This window comes from Bidens hawaiensis, unplaced genomic scaffold, assembly GCF_021521415.1.
Source record: "Bidens hawaiensis isolate Kalapana, Puna unplaced genomic scaffold, B.hawaiensis_p1.1 tig00000142_1, whole genome shotgun sequence".
Lineage (NCBI taxonomy): Eukaryota > Viridiplantae > Streptophyta > Magnoliopsida > Asterales > Asteraceae > Bidens > Bidens hawaiensis.
Window position 1 is genome coordinate 5313377 of NW_027491019.1, and position 6000 is coordinate 5319376.

Here is a 6000-nt window from a genome sequence, read left to right on the forward strand (position 1 = left end):
GTCACGGCTTAACAAAAACATTCACGTGGTGGCCACGCACACACATCCAAATAAAACAAACATCAAACATACAAACTTCCAAGCATAGATATTAAAAATAACATAAACTATGCAAAGTCATCCAAACGGTTCAAAAGGGTAAAATCATCATAAAGTATGTATGCTAGCCCAAAACGTAAAATTTAAAAAGGGGCATCATAAAAGTCACCTGAAACGAATCACACAAATATCACAACCGGATCCTCTAGCTAACCACTCACAAATCACAATTCTGTCAAGTTAAAGCACACAACAATCACTAATTAGACCGCAACAACTCGCTTATTCTATGAGACATCCTAATGAGCTTGAATTGACATGTGGCCTCACCCAACATTCATATTCATCCACATCACCCCCGGAGACCTTACATTACCCACAATTCTGTAGGGCCCCGTTACCGGTAGCCCTACTTTCGTGTTGGATTTACTCATAAACGCAGTTCTAAATATCAGAGTTAATTAAAACATTCGCGGAATATAAAAGCTTTCATAAAACATTTCATAACAAGACACTTCTTGTCTTAAAACAACATCTTGTCTTTCAAAATAAACAAAACATTAAACTTAAACCTCTTGAGTCTTCCGATGCCAGCCCCTTATTCAGTGCCACGTGTCTCCTCAAGCGAGCTGTCTCATCCTACTCACCTGCGTGCATACTAAAAGTCAGCTACGCTGAGTGAGTTCTAGTTAATCACATAATCATACAATACCTTCTTACATTTCATACTTAACCTCTTAACTTTCTTACATACACACGTAAGTACATATACTTTCATTCTTACCTTCATAATCATACGTTTTAAAGAGCCTTTCTCCCTATAACCTCACAGATATTATAAGGGTCTAGTCCCTAACATCATAGATATTATAAGGGTCTGGTCCCTAACATCACAGATATTATTAGGGTCTGGTCCCTAACATCACAGATATTATTAGGGTCTGGTCCCTAATATCACAGATATTATTAGAGTCTGGTCCCTAACATCACAGATATTATTAGGGTCTGGTCCCTAACATCACAGATATTATTAGGGTCTGGTCCCTTTGTTTCGTGTAACTGTACCATACCTGTTCATACATACTTTCCTTGACAATACGTGCAATCTCCGAAGAGCGTTCACGTACCATCATCATAACATACACATATTATGCATACATCATATATTCATACATACATCCTATCTTTCATCATACTTATCAATCATATTTTAACTACCACCTGACGGTACATGCAATATCCGAAGATCGTTCACGCACCGTCAAACAATCATCATACATAAATCATACAAGGCATACACTTACCACTTAAGATAAGTGTATTAACTATCACATCGAGTATGCACACAGCCCCGAAAACATAACAAGGAAGTGGGGCTAGAAACTCACCTCAATGCGGTTGCGTTCACCGTTTACGGTTATTCCCTTCTTGAGCTGTGCACGACTAACTGTATAATAATTATACGTTTTAGTAAACTATCACTACACATATCGCCTTTCTAGTTTAATCATTACCCTCAACGAACGGGGGTCCGGGGGCAGCGCCCCTGGTAGCGGGGTTCTAGGGGCGGCAGCCCCTAGCGGGGTCCAAGGGGCAGAGCCCCTGGCTGGGGTCGAGCTGCCAGGTCAGCTTGGAAAAATTTTATTTCCATTAACTGTCGTAACACATTTTCCATTAACATTTTGAATCGTTTATTAATTTGCTACTTAAAAGTTCAAGGGCCTAATTGTAATTAAATCATTCTTTTCTAAGTCCAGGGACTGTTCTGTCATTCTTTCAAAGTTTTGATTCGTTAAGATGCTCTTTAGCGAATTGGTGTTCATTCGTTACTTATGTCCTTCATAACGAACTGGTTAATTTGTTACTTCATAACGAATTGGCCTTTTTAGCGAATTGGACCCTCATAGCGAACCAGTCCTCATAACGAATTAAACCTTATAACGAACTGGTCGACATACGAATTGGACTTAACGAACTGAAGCTAGTTCGTCAGTCTTTCCTTAACGAATTAGTACACGAATCAAAGCTAGTTCGTCAGTCTTTCCTTAACGAATTAGTACACGAATCAAAGCTAGTTCGTTATATTCCTCAGCGAATCTACTTAACGAATCACCCTTAATTAGCTAAATTCCTGTTAGCGAACTAGGGTTAGGTCAGGGAATGTCAGAACATTCCCTGACATACCCTTAACCTCGTATTACTTTTCTGGCGCCGTCATTGCCGGAAAGTCGCCGGAAAAACGCGAACTCACCGGAAAAACGATTTTTAACTCGTTTTTCACCGTTTTTCGCCCCGTTCGATCCAGATCTGAGCTAGGGTGATCCCTAAGCTCATCATAGGTTCGGTTTATACCCGATTCCACCCGGATCTCGTGATTTAAACGGTTTAACGGTGTCGGCTCGTTGTTTCTCAACTTTATCTAACGGGTTAAGCTCATACAATATAATACTATCATTACCTCGGGTCGGTTCTCGGTTTCCTTCTTGATATCGGTTTAGAGAGAGAGAACTAGAGAGAGAATCTTAAGTGTGTGTTTTGGATGGTGTAAGGGATATGTGTAAGTAAATTAAATGGAGGATTAAGGGTATATATATTTTTTATCATGGGCTTAAGCCCATGGTCTTTCCTTCATTCCTCCATACCCAAGTCCATAACCCATATCCATTTACCCAACACAAGTCCATCTCGTATTCTATTCAACTAAACCGATAACGACCCGCTATAAAATAAACGAACTTTATTTTGTTAATATAACCGAAAGTAGGATGTTACAAATTCCCTACCAATATAAACACCACCTATGGTTCCCCAAACTATGTTCGTTTTTCGTTAATTGTGTCGAATTCGTGCATTAACGAACTGGTTAACCAAATCATCCCCATTTTGATAATATTTGATATTATTACAGCATACACATCAATATTTAACCACTCAAGTTGATGGAGTTTGAAATCTCGTCATTCCCCCCTCAATTGACAATTAACCGATTTTACGCGCTATTACAATTCGATTAAAGGATCACCAACCAAACCAGCCCCTATAACCAAAAATATAATTTTACTACTGCCCTTACACTAACATAAGACCCCTCAAACTGATCAGGTTATCCATCCATTCAAACAATACGCGAGAGACAACATTTAACGATTTCAACACTCAAGAACCCTAGAAATCGATTTTTAACAATTGACCTATCAAAACAACTCCAGTGATCATGAAATTTTAGTATGATATACTAGGCATACCTGTGAATCGTTTGACACCAAAAAAACCAAGTTCTGACCTCGAGAAGCTTGCCAATTGAAATTAATCCGAATTTGTCCCTAGTTCAAGAAACAGATTAATTGACTATCTAAACGAATTATATTATGAAACTAAAATTAGGAGAGTGTAGTACACACCTTAAGAAATCTCTAGAAGCTTAGAATAGATTTAGTATGATCAAAATTGAAGGGTGGGGGGTGATAATGCTTGCGGCCGCAAGTGAGGGTGAGGGAGAAGGTTTTAGGTTATAAACTTTAATATTACTCTTTTGGTCCATGCACTTTGTAAACTTATCCCTCTTGTTCCCAAACTGATTATAATACATCTTGGACATGTCCCTGAGTCCCCGAGCCCTCAAGCGAAACTCGAGATATTAATTTACAAACTCTACACTCTTGTTTTTCGTTTAATGAGAATTTAGGGGTGTTACACTTCTGTTTTTGAAGTTTCTGCAATGTAAGTCATTCATCCCTTATTGTTCATTTTATGTATTTTATGAGCCATCTTTACTTTGTAGATCAATGTATACACTCTATCCTTATAGTGTTTGTGACTTTAATTTTCTTTTGAGGCGCTACCATTCTTGATATGTTGCGTTTGTGAGCTATTAGTTTGGTTTTGATGAACTCAAGACCTCTTTAATAAATAAACACGCGTCAAATCCTATTTTTTTACAAAAAATTTAGTTAACGGGTCAAGATTACCATTTTTAGTAAACATGTCAGGATTACCATTTTTATATTGAATTATTATTTTACTTTCAAATTGTTACTATTTGAATTGTATATACTTTTTGTAGCATGTAGAAGTTTCATAGCATCTACCACTTCTTCTCTAATTGAATATTTTCTTTTTCATATTTTGAAATATCTTACTGTTTGTTTTGATGCTTTATGAACAACAAATGAATATGCTCTATTTGGATAAAATAATGCCGGGTTAGTTCTATCTTATTCGATTCAAGTATGCTTATTGAATTTTATGTTGTTTACTTTTATCCATTTGACTTACCTTCATGTGTTATCCTTTGTGATGTTTTGGAATCACTATTAGGGATGGATTCAGTTCGTTTTAATTAGGTTTCATAATTGATTTCGGTTCGGGTCCACAAACAAGTTTATATGTTCACCTCTAATAATCAACAAATCAGACACATTTATTATTCATTGTATATATAGGTATTCTTTGTTATACCTAAAAAATAAAATCGTACAACTTCTTTAAATATTCAGTTACCAAAAAACCATTTATTTCATGCCTCCTAAATGATTCGATGTTATAATCACAATAATTGACATATACAAAATTATATTTCCGATAATCATAGTTAATGAAAGTATATTTTCCATATTCACGGTTAAAACTAAGTCAACATGTTTTAATATGGTTCTTGATTTACGTTATTGAATTTATCTTTGAATCAAATTTATGTCTTTAGTTTAGAGTTTTAAATTTTAGTTTAGCAAATGTAACGCAATGTTTTATTTGTGTAAAAGATGGTCAAATATTCCATAATATCTAACTTACGTCGTTTAAAAATTCTAATAAATAACAAAATTTTAGCTTTTCATAAAACATATAACAATTTTGTAATTTTTTTTTTTACAATGAAGTGGCAGGTAAGCGGGCAACAAGCTGCGTCGCAACCCCTTTTGGATAGCAAACCCAATCCGACTAAAAACAAAGTTTTGATTCTTATGGGCTGATAAAACATCAGATTTATATATATGAATTATGCAATGTTATGGTCAAAATTTTGCAGCTTACTGGGTTAAAATTCTGTAGTATTATATTTCCAAAAATTCTGCACTTTATCAGGTCAAAATTCTACAGTTTTGTGGAACAATTTTTTTTTTAATTGTTTTTGGCTTAAAATCTGCAGTTTTATGTGTAAATTATGCACTATTCAAGGTTATATTTTTGCACAGATTGGGTCAAAGTGCTGCCCATTTTGGGGTTAAAATGCTGCATTGTTCAGGTTAACGTGCTACAAATATTTTTTGGCTAAGTGTTGCGATATTCGTGGTTAATGTGTAAGGTGTTAGTTCGGTATTTTGTAAGTTACTGATACATTTTTTCTTCTTTAGGTTATGCAAACTAATCATTAATATTCTTTTCAGGAAAGGATATGTTAAATACAGAATAGAGGTGAGAATAGCGGTGATCCAAGTCTCTAGGTAGTGTATCTAATATCATATGTTTTGACAACTTACATTAAGTTAAAGTTGTTAATGTGGAGATCAAAGCTAATTATGATACAAGATCAATTTAGCAAATTCATAAAATTGTTTTAAGTCTTTGGAAAGGGCATAGTGCGTACAGAATAATAGATAAATATTTGGAAAAGTGTGGTTATGTGATAGTGGGTGTCTCTGGTATAATTTAGAAAAGTCAAAAGGTTCAGTTTTCTTAGCCAAAAGTAATTCAGTCTACTTTCTTATGGTTTGATATTAATTATGTTTTTTTTATTGTTTCTTAAGTGTGTTGTGTACTATAACACTTTATTAATGATTATCATATTTTTTTTATATGTTACACATAATGTTAACGATAAAATCTTTTAAAATCAAATATATGCTTATTATCGATATGAAACTGTAAATGTCTTTCCATCATACAACTTTTAAAATTCATCTTTAGTATTTCCAATGCTTATATTTTATTTTTATTTGTTGTTTTACTTATGATTATACTTTT